Consider the following 18,325-nt stretch of genomic DNA (forward strand, 5'->3'; position numbering starts at 1 on the left):
CATCCAGCCAGTTCCTTAACCAGCTAGCACATGTGTACTATACATGTGTAGGATAACTCAATGTCTTTAACTTCAGAGTTTACTGTGGTAGCACTCTCTACTCTCCTCCAGATACCAGAGGAATTGGGATATATTGTAATAACAGATTTCACCACTTTTTGAATATTGCAAGGACAAATTGTTACACCTGCGGTAGTGCATGATGCTAAAGCTTTGCACTGATAATGTTTAAACACTCTAGACTGCTCCAAGGTGTGTTCAAATGAAAATGTAATTGCACTAAGGCTTGGCGCATATCATTACATATTTGTGAATTTAAAAGTAATAGCCCACCTTGGAGAGAACCTGGAAGCAAAGCGGAATGCCAGGTGCATCTGGAGGAGATGCTGTTTCTTTCTTACAGTCAATTTACTAATAGGGAGTTCACTAAATTTAGTAAATTCTGTCCTCTGATACTGAGAAGTAATGATTTTTTTTTTTAATCCTATGTGTATGTGTTCTAAGGTTGTGTTTGGTTGCTTTTGGTTTTGTGTGGTTTGGGTTTTTTTTATCCCCCAACTCAAAATTCTACGCTAAATCTTGCCTTCCTATATGTCTAAGCTATATGGAGATGGGTAGGAAAGCACAATCGTAGAAGTTAAAGAAGTGTAGTAATTATACAATCTCAGTAATAGACTTTACTATGATAGCACTAAAAATCTGAGGTTAGACCTTTGGTTTCAATGGAAATATCCTGAACTCCCCTAGATATAAACAAAGCAGGTGTGAAATATTAACTTATATTTAATTTATAATTATATATAAGGTATCATATATTTCAAATAATCTGGAAACTTGCTTATAAAATTTGCAAAAATTTTGAACAAAACTTTGTCTATAATCACCAATACATATTTAAGAATAAGCATAGTTGACTGTATATTATCAAATACTAAACGAAGCCTAGGGGGGAAATAACCAAGACAAATAATTTTGCTTGCATTCTTGTCAGCTAAGAGCATGACCCTACTTGAAAATGTGATAAATCAAAATCCATTACTTGGAGAAATAACTTTGTTGCTTTGTACTGAATGTTTCACCCTAATACTTAGTTAAAATAGCTGAATTTTATGTCTGTGATCCTGAAAGCTACAAAAAGTCAGATAATTTACCCAGAGTGTGCTGCATCAAAGCGTCTGAAGACTATGTGCACCAACATAAGATATCTTTGGTCATACGGTTTCATATTCACTGTATAGCCTTCACAAGAGGAAAAAAAATCCACCTTAGTTTATTTTCAAAAGACAATTTTAAAAGAGGTGTATCTGTCAAGTATGTCCTGGGAGATGTCTCAGCAATTGGTCCTCCTCAGATAGCAATAATGCCTTTGAGTTTCACCCTACTTGCCTCAGGAAAGATTTAAGTTTACTTCAGTTACAGAACCATCATAAAGCACCACTGACCCTAAATACTGCAAGCAATACTCCATTTAGAATTAAGGTAATAGAATGCGTATGTACAAGAATTAAAAGGTGGTATGTTGAAGTCATCAAACCCCAAGTTGAAATTATAGGTAAATACATATTATATACTGGCAACAAGAGTTTGCTATTCTTTCCCTCCGTCCATTTTATATGTATTAGGGGGAATAAAATACCCTTTTTTTTTTTTTTGGACTCTGAAAGTTAGTGTGTCAACACAGAATCAGGTTAATTCAACTCACAAAGTTGTTAGCAACACTTACTTTATGAAAAACAGGGCTTTAGTCCCCAAGAAAGATTTCCCCTTTTTTTTTTCTTTCTGTTTGGCCTTACTATCAACCTGATGTCTCAGCAATAATGTTTTAGCAGTTACTTATGTTCTTACGTCACTGTTCTGTTTACGTGAAATGCAGAAGAAAGGCTTACATAATTTGTTGCTAATAGAAAGCTTCTGTCTCCACCAGAAATAAGTTTGAAGTTAAGGAATGTCTGAATAAATTAATCTGAATACATGAGTATTAGATATACATCTTGAAAGTATTAAAAAATACACAGGTACAACCAGACATGTCGATACTTATTTCTCTGCAATTGCTGAAAGATTTAACAAATCTACTAACACAGCATACTAGAATTTTGCAGTGAGGCATAGCAATAGACTTGTATGTTTGCATTCCTTTGACCTGATGTCTTTGCTAATTACTGTTCAAGTAATTTAGTTGTTTTGCTCACAGCATTGTTTTGGGTTTTTATTATCTTGCAAAAAGAAATTTTAAAAAGTTCTTACAAAAATAAGACCAAAACGAACATAATTTTGTATTAGAAGCTTTAAACATAATTAAATTGACTTTTCTATTGGAGGAAAAGTATATCCTGATGCATATAATCAATTTGATTACCACTGTCCAGTCTAAGAGAAATTAATTACTAACAACCACAAAAAAGCCTTAACACATTACAAACATCTGACAAAAACACCCCCACCTTTTTAATCAGGGACTAAATTAGCCCTATACATACAGAAATTTTTTTTTAAATAGCATACCTTCACTGTTGTATCATCCTACAGAGCTTCACATGTTGAAATCTACCGATGCGTTCTGCTGCTAAGAATAATGCTAATGTCTGTAATAGAGATGTGGTCCATCAGTATATTCTGAAATTTTCACCAAGGCACCTCAGTCTAGCTCTGAAATACTACGTATCAGCACGCTTTATACAGATCTGTTATGAACTTATACTTGTACGGCTACCAAGCTTAATTGCCTTAATAATACAAATCTTTCATATTTTCATTAGTATACTGTTTCTGAAGTTAAGTGCTTACAACATAATTTTTAATTGTCATACCTTTCTAAGCACAATTTGCTATATATGACACTGAGGTACAAAGTATCAAAGGCTAGCTAAAATATGGGTATATTGCCAAAGGTAATGTATGCCTTTGATCACCTACCTTTGTTTATCTGAATGTTTGAGATTAACTTGAAAGACAATGGATAAATAGGCTTGTGCTGAAAGCCAAATACTTTTTTTTCTTACTTTGCATAGCTTTTTATAACAGAAACCAGTAAATGACAGTTCTTAGTAATTTTTGTGCATACATTCTCTTAGTACCTGAATGCATGCACGTGGCTAAAATGGACTTTTAATTTGCCTTCTTGCTAGATACATTGAATCTTTGAATGATGCCAGGTATCTATAACCTTATACCTATATTTTAATTAGTCTGGCTTTATCTGGGAACAGCAGCTTGGATAGGTAAGCTGGCTAGATTTCTTTTGACTCCCTTGTCTCTTAGAATCTACCTTTGATAAAAGCCTGCTGTGACATCAAAAAGAACAAGAGTGTTTCTGTACACAGTACAAATATATGACAGAAAGAATAGGTTCCTTGTCAAAACTATTAGAAAAAAAGTGGTTGGCTTTTTAATGAAGAGTCACAACAGACAGGATTTATGGAAAGGTAAAGGGAAGTATATACTTTTTTTCTTCTTTTGTTGCCTATCATCCTTCCATATGTTCTGAACATATATACACAAACTCAGATATAGTCAGAGACATATGTGCATGCACACGTCTTCCTATTTTACCCTATTGCTACTGATTCAATACTCATGATTCTTCATAGAAAACTGATATTTTGCTCTCATCCTAGTGTACTTTATTACATTCTTCTAGAGAAACTTCTAGAGGAACTAAGAATTGAATGCAGTTCAGTTACTATACACTATAAATTGTCCATGCACAGGAAAAATAATGCATAGCTTGAAGTCATGCTAAATCAGATGATCAGTCTTTTTATGTAGATCTGTATCAGGTATAATAAAAATAATCTTCTGCAGCTGAGCAATTATATGTTCAAGCTAGGTTCTAAAAATATTTGTCAGGAAAGACGTATTTATGCTTTGCTATTTTTAAACTGTAGTACCTAGCTCTGAATAGATTTTATTGTGGTTAGACTTCTTCAGAAAGTCAAAATAAACCCAATAAACTAGTTTGGTTAGGTTGAAGAAATAGAATATGTGTATAAATCAAAGTGCTGTATTTATTGTTTATGAAGAAGGAATGACTGTTCAAACAGCAACGAATTAAAGCCTAGATTTCCACCCCCCCCTTGGAGCTCCCATAATTCTTATTCAGACTATGTATTCACTGTGCAGGTGGCACCCATCAGTTCAGCATCTCCACGTTAAATTTGTAAAACATTATTCTACAATTATTTTCATGCTTTGATATTCTCGGTATATGGCGGTATACCAACTTAGTACATTTGTCTTACACTCCTCTTTGAAGCTTCCTAAGGTCTAGCCGTGATGAAAGGTATGTTACCCACATTCTCAATTATCTTTGGGAGATTAGATTTCCCTTCTATTGGGAATCTTAACTGCTGTCCCTCCAATATGTTTCCAATTACAGAGAAACCCCACATCTATGGTTACCTGATAAAATACAACTCTACCTGTCAGACACAGTTTAACAGGGATCACTTTGAAACCACGTGGCTTTAGTGACTTTTTACTTTTTTTCAGTCAGCTTGTACTGCATTTGCAAACGAATGGGTATCCAAGGCCCATAACAGCAAATGAGTCAATGGACATGGGCTGTGCAGCAGGGACAATTGTCTGTAAGCAGGACCTGCGCTTTAAATCTCAGGTTTCAAAGTTATAACCAGCATTCTTACGCGTCACAACTTCTTTTCACGCTAGAAGAAAATAAAACCTTGGTAGTAAGCACTGCAAATGAGTATGTAAAATTCAGGAAAGCAACTTAACTCCTCCTGTCTGGAGAAGATTCTGAAAGAACTGGATGGGGTAGTGCAGTACCTCTGAATTTTCCTAGAAGCAAATCACATTGCACTGAAATTGGAGAAGCAGAAATTCTCTGCTGCACTGCATATAACAAGCCCAGAGACACTGGATATCTATGATACCATAAATTACAGTAGGAGCGCATGGAGGACTGAGAACTGGTAGAGAGTTTGCTGAAAATTTTAAGAATGTTTCATGTAAGATTATCGGCAAAGAAAGGCTAATACAACCTTTTTTTTTTTCAGTACGAGATTATTGCTTACTCTTTATAGAGCTGCTCTCTCAAAATAACTTATTTATTACTGTAAGGCTTGATGAAAATCTGTTTCAATTTTACTCTGAAGTGTTCCCACAAAACCTGTATTGAAGATCTATTGCAATTGACATTTTCATCAAATATTTTTATTGTTACATTTATACAAGGATAACCCAAGAACCACATAAGTATGAATACATAATAGAAGGATTATAGTATTAGAAATAGAATTGGTTCTGGAAGAATATGCAAATCTGTAGAGGATTATAGTCCCTGACATTACATGAATTGCATATGTTTTTTAGATAAACATGTTTCTTAAATGAAAATGTTAAAGTTGCATAAAAGAAGAAAGAAAGGAAAAAAGAGAGAATAACTTAAATTTATATACAGAATGAAGTAGTCAACAGATATGGCAAAACTTGTTTGCAGTATTGTGGAGGCAACTATGGCACAATGTATTTACCTCAGGCAGCGTGCCTCACAGGGTGTATGTGTGTGTAAAACATAACAAAGGAAACTTTGCAAGGCAGCTCTGGTAACTGTCTTAAAGCACTTAAATTGGCTTGACCCTGCAAGTAAAAAACTGAAGTAAATTTAAAATAGATACTGAAGGGTGAAGTAATAACAGCATATATGGGGTTTGTATCAGACAATCCATTCTGTATCGTAAAGTACATGACTTTACACCGAGATGAAGATTTACTGAGGAAAATCCTTGGGGGCTAGAACCTGCAGATACAGAAGCCTACAGAGCCCTGTCTCAAAGCTTGACTGACTTCCCCTGAGTTCTCTGAGTGTAGGAATTGGTTAGATGGACCTGCTTCTAGAATCCAGCCTTTCCAGGGAAGTAATGCTTAATCTATGACTGATGATAAAGACTGAAGCTTTTGGAAGTAGGTGTCTTTTGTGTTGTGCCTATGGGAAGTCAGGTGTTATTTTAGTAAGGAAAAGAAAAACTCCCAAGATTTGGCTTCATGATTTGGCTGATGACATTCTGAACAGAGTGGAAAAAGGTATGCACTGTAGCCAGCCCAACAGCAACCACGTTTAGTTGGATATGGATAAAATAAAAAGTTAAGAGTTTGCTCAGGATAAAACAACATAAATAATTAATGTGAACAGACTGTGCTATGGTTTCCATTCCAGCAAAACAAGTTTACTGCTTTGTTAACAGCTTCATATATAAGATGTGCTATTGTAATGTATAAAATTTAAATTCTACAATGCATGAAAAAAACCAAACAAACTATAAATTACATTCCCACCCCTCTTCTTTGATCACTTCAGTGACATGGGGAAATAATAAAGTCTATCAGTTGAACTATAAAATATATGTATTTTATGCACCATCATACAAATAAGATATTCTTCATTTGGAATACTTTCCTTTCAGGTTGCTATTGCTTCATTTGTTAAAGGCTGTTTTCTTCATGGCCTCTGTACATTGGGCTTCTTTTGTATCTAATTTGTCTTAAATTTTTCCTAAACAATGTTTTCTTACTGAAAAAAAAATCTTACGGTGGAATAAGAGAAGTAATTTATAGCATCTGTCAAAATAACATGCAGAAGCACAATGCTTTGACTGTGGCTCAGGTTGAATAACCCTGGATAAAATGGCAAAGTCTGTCTATAGCAATCCTTGGCCTGAGGAGTAAGATTTGATACCCAAAATTCCATAATAAAGTATGTATATACAATTCTTCTCTTTCCCAACCAGCATTACACTTATAATTCTTGCTACTCATTCTTCTGAGGCTTATAGGTATTTTATGCACTAAAGATACAATTAAGGTTATACGATGCCACTTAAAAAATTTTGTACTTTTTGAGACTCCCCAAGTAATCGCAGTTAAGTATACTGGGAATACATGAATATTGCACATAGCAAACTGCACCAAAACAAATAAAAAATAGGTTTAAATTTTACATGCTGCTTTTCAGCAGTCAATATTAAAACTCTTCTCAAAGATGGTCGCTCAGTATCATCCACCCCATTTTTAACTATGAGGAAACTGAAGTCTGTGAAGCTGAGATTGCTTTGCCTGTATGACATACCAACTGGGTGAAAGGGAGTTCCCAAGTCTACAACCACTAGACAGATTTGCGTAATATCTCAGGATAATAGTTACTGTCACTAGCCCACTCTAAACCCTAGCGGCACTGGTCCTCATTCTCTTTCTAATCACTCCTTGGGCTGCTTTTTATAAAGGTAGGAAACACTTCAGATGGTGAAAATGTAAGATTTGATTGTATGCCTGCACATTCACATGTTAAACCTATTGTAAACCCAACCACTAAACACAAACATAAACCAGATCAACCTCAGGAAGAATGCTAATAAATTTCAGTTTATTTTTGAAAGTTTGTTCAATTTTTGTTTCCCATCTACTATAGTGCTGTAATTTAGTTTCTTTGCTTCATTTCCTTGTTTGCTTTTTTATTTCTTGTCATTATTGTATTTCTTTGCATGTGCTACATTGTTTAACTATCTGAAATTTGGCTCCCTTTCCTCCATCTCTGTGTTCATTTGTTCCATGACTACAATCCTTGATCCTTCTACTCTTTTAAGAGAAGTTTAAAACTTTATGAATGGTCTTCTGTCAAAACCATCTCTTCTGGAGGTGGTTATCCCTCTTTACTTTCCTTTTTTCTTTTTAAGCTTCTCATGGCATGTTCTTATTAATATTTTACATTACAATATTTTAAGCTCCTTTTGCATATTTTGCCAAAATCTGTACCAGTCTACCATATTACATGGATGTGTTTAGTCTTAAACGATGTATTTATTGTACATACTGCTTTCATTTTGTGTTTCCTCTTGCAGTCATACATGGATATGGCTCCTGTTAAAGTCATGTAAACAGCGTATGTGTATCAGACAACTCCTTCAGTTTAAATGTGACACTTAAGAGAAAAGCTACTCTATAAGAATTTGAAAAGATTGATTCATATTCATAAATTTTGTACTTGGTAGATACTATCTTGGTCTGGATTTGTTTTTCTGGGTTTTTTTTTGATAGATCTGAGCCTATGATGTGGGGAAGAGAAAAAGAAGAGAAGCCGCGCTTTTCCTAATAGAAGGGTTGAAATCCCCGTGGTTTGTCCTGTAAGAGTGCTATAAAAGTTTAGTTAAATCTTTATTTTAGTAATATCGTCTAAATTGAAGGCATTATTACACCGGAATAAGTGGATAACTTCTAGAACATGTGGGAATAAAGTACTGAATCACAGTATTCTGGATACATGGAAATTTCTGTTTCAGCCATCTAGAGCTCCTGGTTACCATCCCCATTTCAATCTCCTATTACTTGCCAACTGCACTTCTTCCTGGGGAGCACCAGTCACTAAAGACTGTATGTTTTTTCTTATTTGGTGCTTCGGAGAGGCGAGCCCAACAGCACTGCTTTTTTTGCCTTTGCTATGCCTCTATGAGGTTAATGTGAGTTTAGCTGAACTCAAGCCTTGGTTTATACCAGAATAAACCTTCTTCTGTAGAGAAATCCCAAATAAAGCTGAGAGAATTTTGCTGGAGGCTCTTTTTACAGAAGTGCTTGTTTAATTAACCATTAATGTAACTTACATGACTGTAAATGCAAACATGTACCGTCTTTAAAAATAGTTCTAGGAGAAATGTTTTACTTTGCAACAGCTATCCTTAGACGTTTTGTTTTGGGATAATAAATTAACTGTGCACATGTGACGTGTGACAGTGTACCTTTTCAAAGCCTGATCTAAAACAGTTTAGTTTGTGGTGCACCGGATAAACTTAACAGACAGCAGAGGCCTTCAGAATCTTTACTCTTACACGGAGGCTGTGCTGAGTTGCATACAGAGGATTGCTCTGACAGCTGTTCCCTTTCTCCTCCAGGAAAAGAGGTTGCACGCTGTTTTTGTTTTTTTTTTTTTTCCTTCTCCCCAGATACCTTCCCCAGCAGTTTACCCCCCACCCCTCTCAGCACCCCTTGGGAATTTCTGCCCGTTCCCTTCAGAAAAAGGGGTTGCTTTTGAACAGGTAAGACTTACGGGCTCTTTGATGGAAGGGCGGCCGAGGCAGGTGTCGGCTGGGGAGGGGGCGGCCCTGCCAGCGGGACCCCATCGGAGCGCATACCCGGAGTGACTCCCTGCCGATACGCTCCATTTAATTAACTATCAAACAACCAAGAGATTTAGCCCAGGCGGGGCTGGGGGGGGGGGGGCGTTGCAGGGAAGGGACTGTCGCGCCAGGCTGGCGGCAGGGGCGCTGCGGGCGCCTCTGGGGGAGTGAGGGGAGGCAGCTCGGCAGCAGAACTCACACACACACACACCCGCCACAGCTCGGTTCCCGAGAAGGGTGGGGGAAGGCGGGAGGCAGCGAGGTCGCCCCGTCTCTCTTTGCCGCCGCCGGGCGGGGGCAGCCCCGGGCGCTTCAGCCGCCGCCGCTCCCAAATGGCGGCCCGCGGAGGGGGCGGAGGCTCTATCGACAGCACGGCGCTCCGCGGCCAGGCCGAGAGGCGGGGAGGAGGAGGATGGGAAAAGAAGGAGAGACAGGCGAAAGGGAAGGAGCCGAGTGCCGACGGGTCGATGGGCGGAGGATAAATGTCTCGCTGAGTGTGAGGGCGCCATTTTAGATGAGGAACGGAACGAACGGGGCTGAGAGGCACGAGAGCCTGGAGGGAGCTACCGGCACGGAGTGACATAGGTAGGAGCGGCGCCGGGCTCGGCGGGCGGCAGATGATAAGGCAGGGAACGGAGGAGAGAAGGGCTCCTTTCTCTTCGTCTCTCTCTTCCTCGGTGCTGGTGGCTGGAGCGGCGCCGGCTGCTCCCAGCGGCGGCTCAGCCCCAGGCGCAGTCAGCCGGCCGCCGCCTCGGCCGTGAGAGAAGCTAGGGTGGAGAAGGCTGGCTGCTCACCCTCTGACAGGGGCCGAGGGAGGATGGAGGGGGGGAATCGGCCGTCTCGGTACCTGCGGGTGGCGGCTCATCGCCAAGCCCTTTGCGGTCGTATCGTCTGGTGTGCGCCGCCCCCCCCCTGGCCGCCGGGGCCAGCGTTCCTGCGGCGGGGCCGCCCCGTCCGCCGCGGGGCCCGGGCAGGGGCTCCCGCCTCCGGAGGAGAGGCTGCGCGGCGGCCCGGACCCCATGCCAAAAAGCCTGGGGTATGGGAGACGGGGGGTCTGAGGCCCGTGGCGGCGGGGAGGCGTGTCGTGGCCGCTGCCTGTCACTGCCAGCGCAGAGCCCCGGGGCCGGAGCCGCCCCCCGGGGGGATGCGGGCCCAGGCGGGTGTGCCCGGATCTGAGGCCCGTCACCGCCCGGCCCGGTGCTGCGGCAGCCAGCGGGCGGGAAGAGCATCGGGCGTCCAGGAGGGAGCGCCGGGAACGGCGACCTGCCTGGGCGAGGGCGGGGGGATGCCCGGTGGGTGTTCCGCTTTCCCGGCCTCCCCGGGGCCCCGCTTCGCTACTGGCAGCTCTGTCCCTCCTCTGCTTCCAGTGGGGACGCCCTCACCTTTCTATTGCTTTGATCTACTGTCTTCTGAACCGAGAACGGAAGACGCGTTTAAGTTGTATTAGTATAACTGAAAGCATTCTGCTTAGGCATTCTTCGGTTTGAGCTGCTTGCCTTTTTTTTTTGAACTTAGATTCAGTTTAATAAAAGGCGTTTGAAAACTGGAGTAAGATTCTTTAGTTTCCCAGTTTCTTCTAAACGGTTACAAATTTGCCATGTGTGAATGGTGTTATTCTAGAGCCAGGGCTCACAGATTGTGCTGTTTATGGACTCTTTATCTACAGTCTGTATGCGCAAATAACCTGCCCATGCTAACAGCAGTATACTTCTTGTCCATTGCTCATCTTGCCTACATCAGGCTAAATAATTTGCGTAAATCTTTTTTTCCTTCTTTAAGTGATGTCAGTTTAATACAGAGACCTTACCTGGAACAATGAGACCTCAAAACCAGTTGTAGTGGAATTGCTACAGCACCATGTGCATTCAGATGCAATTGTAGATTGTTGTAGGTATGCAAAACAAGAAGGGTCTACAATGAAGCAAAACTAAGATTCTTCAAAAACCGAAGCTAACTTAAAATACCTGAAAATAGTTTTGTACAAAAGACTTATTTTTAAATAGCTTTTATTTTAATGCTTCTGGAAAACTGGCCTGCAAATATTGCCTAAAGGATCACTACATTGGGTAAAACTAGGATATAATTTGAATGGACACGCTCATCCTTTAGGACATGTCTACCATGTTGGTGCAGAAGAAAAGATTAAATTGGTGAATGTGAGAGTTAATTTCAGGCAGTTGAGTTAAATTTGTTCTGTGGACACCTGTTCAGAATGGAAGTGGCTTTAATTGAGTTTGTCTTAATGAATATTTTCTGTAGGTAAACCCTAAGGCTACAATTAATCATTAAATGAGTGACTGATTAATATAGTGAGCAATTTAATTTTAGATTATTAATTCAGGTGTGAACTAGCTTGCTTGGGTTGGAGCAGTGGTGCTTTCAGAAATCTGGAATATGTTCTTCATATGGTTTTTGCCATACTTAATATCTTCAGGACTGGACAACGTATTCTGTAACGCTGCTGACTAACCTGCTTTGAAAGAGAATCTGGAAGTAGCAGAGAAAATATTTTTTTTTTCCTTCCAAATAAGATAGAAAACTGTGTTTTTCAGTTGAATGCCTTTGGTGTGTACATAAAATTTTCCATTTTTTATTCTTTAATGATGACAAAGATTATTCAAATTCCATGTGAAGTTACTGCTGAATTAGGGCCTGAACTTACTACAACTTACTAAAATAACTCATATTTTTTAAACCACAAACATGACCCACGGAAATAATTGGTCAGCACTTCTTGGTATGCTAAGTCAGCACCAGTTTCTTCTGGGACATGTATTCCCCTCCTCCCCTCAGTTTGTTTGTTTGGCTCTTTCACTGTTGGGAAACCAGGAGTTGAAGAAAAAACAAGTTTCCCTTGTTTTTTGTCTTTGAAAACAAATTAAATTGAGATTGAGAGCTGTTGGTTCTAAAACTTTTGTAGGAGATGGGAACCAAAAGCTGTTAGTTCGACTTACTCACTGTGTAAGTCAGTCTAAAAATCAGTTGGTTTCAAATGCAGGAGTTGTGCTGATAAATACACTTTTGTGTTATGGATACAGAATGTTTAAAGTATTTTAATATTCCTAATGAAGTTATGAGAGCAAATGAACTAACAAAGTCTAGTTCAGAGACCCAAATACAAATCTGTTTTGATAATCTCTGCTGCAGATATACTGTCCTTCTCTTCCATGACACCTTCAGTCATTCCATTTGACATGCTTCTGTAACACTTCTAGCACCCCTTACTTTCCCATCCTTGATATTTGCCTTACCTTTTTCTCCTCCTCCTGTCCCTCAGTTCTTACCTTGCTTGTCTACCTTCCCGGCCTGCCAGCTAGGCAAGAGGGAGGGTTTTTTCTTGGTTTGGTTTTGTCACGTGGTGATGTGCTGCTGCAGCTGGCACACCAAAGGTTTGTGCTGTGGTGGCCCAGCTGATGCAGAGGCCAGGAGAACGAAGGATTCTTCCGTACTTTGGCTTCCTGTTTTCATAGCCTGTGGGGAATTTTGTATTCTTGATGCCTCTGCCTAAGTATTTAGTTGAAATAAGCTAGCATGCCCAAGAGTTGCTGGAGGAGAGGCAGGACAGCTGGGTGGCATGATTGCCTAGGAAACAAGGGTAGTGTGTTTTTGTGCAGTTGAATTTCCATGAACTTCCATGCAAATTCAGCTTGAAACAAATGAATAATTGAAAAGGGTGATTGTTTTGTAAGAAATAAGTTCCTGGACCATCTTCTAAGTTAAAAATGCAGAAATCTTAGGACTGTGTAGCTGTGTGAAGAGGAATAGAAGTTGGGGTTCTATTTCTCCTAAAAACATCAAATTCCATAAGTCAAAATTATCTTTATTTGGGGAAGTTACAAAAATAGTCAAAGCAAGATTAAAATGTGATTTAACTCTAATTTTAAGCATGGTAATTTAAGCACAATTTCAGTAAGTTTCACATAAGTTTAATTTGTAAACAAGCAGATGTGTTTACATCTGCATTGTACCTATTTTGATTGATTTTGTGTAATTGCTTATGCAAAACCCTTTAGTATTTTCTGGTATGAATTACATCCGTTGTGTATTGAATCAGGTTATGGAAATATTTTGTCAGCTCTAGAAATTAATTGAAAGAGGAGTTGATATACCACTAGGAAATCAGGTAAAAATGCTAGCTTTATGGCAAATTAACAAGGTATTTTAGCAATGAGCATGCATTAGCTCATGAGTTTTGAGACAGCATGAAGTAGATGCAACTTATTCTGCATGGGTAAACCAGATATGTATTTAGTGATCCTAGTTTTTCTGAAAAGAAAGTCTGTTTTGGACAATGTTCTGTCAGTAATTCTCAGTGCCTGGTTGGCTCTTGCTGCATATGCTATTTTTTTAATAAACAATTTTGCTTTGAAAAACAGCTGGTGCACCTTTATTCCTTTTGTGACTTGAATATTGCGTTTATACTATAAATGTAATCTGTTTCACACTAAGTTGATTTTATTGCAGCAGTGTGTACTGACCTTTTACAGTTTAATAGAATATGGTCATCTTGTGTACTGAAATGCTGCAATGCATACAGTAGATGAGGATAAACAAAGCGCTGTTCTTGAGTCATTTGTAAATGAGTAAAGCATTTTCGTGGTAGACAGCAGAGTCAAGAATTATAGCTGATAATAAATAGAATGTCTATGTGAGTATCGTTTTTTTTAGGGTTTTAAGCAACATAGTCAATATGATTGAATTAAATTTTCCAGAGGTTTTTCCTTGCTTATGGGGAATGACAAGCATTTTAGATTTTAACGTAGAAAAAGTCTGGATTTCTGTAGAACAATACGGTGGCAAATGCAGGTCATTGGATTTGTTGGCAGTTGCAGGTGTGTATGTTCTGCCAGTTCTCCTATGCATGTTCCAAATGTATCCTGCACACTTGCATAAATGAAACAGAGCAGTAGCACAGTTACATCAAAGCTGATTGGTTTTAACATGAAGTAGAAGAGTTGTAGACTTGCCTTGCAAATAATCTGTGTATGTGGTGAGTATGTGACTCTGCCTTGTTTTCTTTGCACTATCTGAAAATCTGCAGATGGGACCTGTATCTCCAGCTCTTCTGATACAAGCCCCTTTTTATGTTGTTGTTTTTCTCAGTTTCGTTGCTCTCTGGAATCATTTCACTCGCTGTGTTGTGGCTCTGCAGATGTTGATTCTGGTAGTGCTGCCTGTTTTCTTAGTACTGCATTACATTGCTTCATTTCAGATTTCAGCTTACGTTGCGTACTTGCTATTGGTTTGACCCTAAAATATTTAATTTCTGACAAACAGCTGACAAAAGGGTGTTAATTAATATTGCATTCCAATTGAAATACGTAGTATCGGTTAAGAGCAGTTGAGACATCTTTATATTTTTAGTTCACAAGCTAGAGGGAGGTTGCTTCACTAACTTGCAGCTGGGTGTGGCATGGGGTTAACCATATTAATTAAAGCTGGCTCAGAGGTTTAGACTTTAGAAAATGGCTCAGAGCCCCCATTATAGTCTTCTGTTACATAAATTTTTTCCCTATAGAACAAGCTAGGGTTTTGAAAATGAATGTTTTAGGAACACCTAGCTGGAGGAGAGACTAGCAAGAGGGAGACGCAAGGTAGAGGGCAAATAGAAGATAGATGCCTTTAATGCCTTTATACTTTTGCAGGGCTAACGTTTAGGTATATACTGAGAAACTTTAATATATGACTAATCTTCCTTTTTAGTTTTCTGTAATGTCTTTTATTTTGCTAGTGGTTTGCTTCAAGTATATGTCCCTGTCAATTCTATCAGTAATTTCAGCTAGTTTTTGCATATTCCACTTTCTTCTATTCTCAGTGTTTGCTGGAAGTCTGGTCGTGCTTTCAGTATTTTCTAGGGTGGTCTTTTTGGTCTGTTAGCATACCACAAGAGGCACTGCTTTCTCTTTCTTCTCTTACAACCTGTGGAAGAGATGAAGTGTCTTCCCCACTGTGACTGCTTGTTGGACAACCAAGTATTTTATCATCCTTTTTACTCTAAAATTTTCCCTGTGTAGATGAAACCATGTGGGAGATTTTACATCAGAGTTTCTTGGTGAAACTGAAGGAGGTATAGTGAAATGTGAAGATACGTGTACTCCCTTTCATTTGCATGGAATTGTCACAGAAATGTGGGAACAGATAGGGATAGTCCTACAAAGTAATAAGGCAAATGTAGGGAGGACCATTAGACTGGAAGCTTCAATGGTGGCAGTGTTGCTGGGAAGAAGAAACACTAGTTAATAAAAACGCTAGTTATGTTATTCCCAAGTGATTGTGATAGAAAATAAAATATTTTTATAAATTTCTGGTAAAAGAAACAAGGTAGATTTTAATTCCACTGAAGGTGGGGGTGAAAGAGCCTGCAATTACTTCTCTAGCTTCCAGTTGAAAAGGTGGATTTGATATATAGTAACAACTAGACTTTTTTGTTTTTAAACATTGTTTTAGAAATGTTCTTCTAAGTTTCACTGTAAGTTGATCCTATTTATGACATAGGCTATGACTTCAATTTTAGGTTCCATAATATAAAAGCTTTTTTTAGAATTCTGGAAGTTCAGAATTTACCTGGCAATTGTTAATGCCAAGATTAATGTCAGGTAAATATTTTTCTTATTTTTAATAATTTCTGATAGAATTTGAATTCCTTTGGGTCTAATCTATTTCATAAGTCCATTAAAATACTTTTTTTAAAAATCAGTTCTATATCTGGGCACATCTTTGTAATTTTATGAGTTCTTTTTGTAAAACCTGTATTAAAACCCATGCATTAAGCATGATAAATGTGCCTAAAATCTGTGTGCTTTTGAGTTTGCATGAGACCTGTGTATATTTCTTCATACGGGCACACAGTACTGGGCCCAACGTGTACAAATAAGAAACATTTTTTGATTATGGCAGCACTTTCCAACTTAGAGTTAAATATGTTTATCATAGTATAGTTTTTCTTAGACTGAGGGGGAAAAAATGTAATAGTAACTGTGCAAGCTAAGTGACATCCTGCTGTTTTATAGCTTGGTTTTCCCTCCCCATCTGCCTCTCCAATAACTTTTGGAAGCCATGTCCAATCAATACTGATCTTTAGGCATGAGCAGGCAGAAACCTGTTTGTGGTGTTGAAGATGGGAGGATACTGGTTTCCCTTGTACCTAATTAGAAAGCTAAGCAATTTCAGTCATCTGTAAGTGAAGCTGCTGGCTAAGGAGCATGAATTTCTTCTAGCAAAACAACATTTCTATCTCTGTTTGATCACTGGTCTAGCAGTTTTAAACATTCATATTGTGGTGGTTGTTATCTTTATGTAGAAACATGGAAAAAAAGCCCATCTAGAGTTCAGGTGCTAGGGAGTGGTTGTTCCAGGGTGTTTGGACCTGCGGGGGTGTGTCTGCAGAAATGGGCCAAAGCAGGTTAATTGGAGGATGGCACATGCGTGGCTGTGAGAGCGTAGTAACTTAAGTAGCTTCCAGTGTGTGTTGCAGCCAAAAGAAACAACAAAGTGTGCAAGCCTCTAATTTTATGCTGACATTTAACAAAAAATAAAGTGTATTCTGAATTACATCATTCATCTATGTTAAGTGCTTTAGAAGCAAATATAAAGCTTACAGAGGCAATAACAGCATGCTGAAATAAAGTGTTCATGTCAGAGTGATACAGTGGATTGATTTCAGCTGGAAGTGAGTTCCAAAGCTTACTGTTAGATTTCTCAAACCTTTTAAGTTGACTGTGTAACTTGTTCACTGGCAATCAAGAGGTTATAAAAAGAGAGCCAGCTGATGTTGCAATCTAAGCACTGGGCATATAGTGGAAAGACTCTCCTTTGGCATGTCCACTCGTGCTATTTTTACCTATTCCAGTAAGATCTGCCCTTGTGATGTTGAATTACAGGACAGTACCTGGAACTATTTTGCTTTACAGAAGTGCTGTATGCTCTGAAGAAAACTTTCAGTAAACCTATCAGAGTGAGACTAATGTTGTCTTACACTAGAAAATATTTTTCCTTATGTCACCACAAATAATACCGCTGCTGTAACTATAAGATATTCTTTCACTTCTGTCTGCATATTTTATGTCTGGCAGAGGGTTTTTAAAATTTTGGTTTCCTTTGTATATTGAGTGTTTTGTCTTTCTGAGTTTCTCATGTGGAGACTTTAAATAGGCAATGTGATTTTTAAAGACAGGGAATTAACAGTGTAGCCCAGTAATAAGTGTAGTAGGAAGTTTTTGTCATAACTTCTAAAATGCCTAGTGGGTTTTGATTAAATTTTAAGCTGATGGTTCCTTCACACAATAGAAAATGAATTTAATATTTTTTTTCTGGGAACAGGTTTTCAGCATAGCCAGTGACAGAGTGGTGTATCTGCCAAACTGATTGTAGTGAAAACTGGAGGAAACAGCAAGAACGCCATAACAGTGTAATGCTGGGGCTCAGTTGTGGAAGTATCACAGATAGGGTATCACATATGCAGATGTATGACCATCTGAATCACAGTACTGAAATGTCTAATGTTTGTGATTACCTGATCTTACATACAGTGTTGTCCAGGTGCATTTTCTAAAACATTCAGCATGTAGTTCAAAAGTGACTTGACAACACTGAAACGTAAACCAATTGTTTTAAAACGCTGTTTCAAAATTTTGTTCTGGCTATTTGTGCAATTAGGTGTATATTTGTAGCAGAATTTTTAAGTTCTTAAAAGCAGTGGTTTGACGCCGAAGTATGATCAGTGATTGACTTGTGCGAGTTCAGTGTTCCTCCTACAGAACACCTGCTTCCCTTGCTCCTTCTCCACTGTGAAGTGTCTCAAGTGGAAATCCTGCAAGAAGGCAAACTTCCTCCAGTATAGGGTTGTTTTCTTTTCCCTTGGCATTGCCATTGTCTTAGGTGAACAATTCTACTTCTCAGGTTTAACTGAATCTCACATCTGCAATAACAGCTGGTATTTTTGTCAAATCACTTGCTTCTCAAACCCTCCTTGTTGCCAGTTCTGTTAGCAAATGTTCTTACTGATTTTTGGTTTTCATGTACCTCTTATCTGTCAAGAAAAATACATTACTTTTTACTCCCTTACAGCTATTACTTTGGTTGCAGGTAGGAATATTGTACTTATTTCTTCAACCCATCAGACTGGTTTTATGCTATGCCTTCTCTTCTTGAAAAAGGAATCTCATCTACGAATCTTGTGGCTGATTTTAAAATAAAAGTGCTTT

At 38.8% G+C, this 18,325-nt stretch overlaps 1 protein-coding gene across 5 annotated transcripts in view; it reads left to right on the forward strand.

Annotated features, from left to right (window-relative positions):
• The first annotated feature begins 9,450 nt into the window (after positions 1 to 9,450).
• RAF1 (Raf-1 proto-oncogene, serine/threonine kinase) overlaps positions 9,451 to 18,325 on the forward strand; it is a 45,424-nt gene continuing 36,549 nt past the window's right edge. The window contains exon 1 of one of the 5 annotated variants that reach the window (XM_064454324.1): positions 9,451 to 9,707. The gene's annotated coding sequence lies outside the window, so the exon portion shown is untranslated. The remainder of the gene's footprint in view (positions 9,708 to 18,325) is intronic. The other 4 variants (XM_064454322.1, XM_064454321.1, XM_064454325.1 and 1 more) reach the window with 4 other exon arrangements.

Source organism: Phalacrocorax carbo, chromosome 6 (genome assembly GCF_963921805.1).
Source record: "Phalacrocorax carbo chromosome 6, bPhaCar2.1, whole genome shotgun sequence".
Lineage (NCBI taxonomy): Eukaryota > Metazoa > Chordata > Aves > Suliformes > Phalacrocoracidae > Phalacrocorax > Phalacrocorax carbo.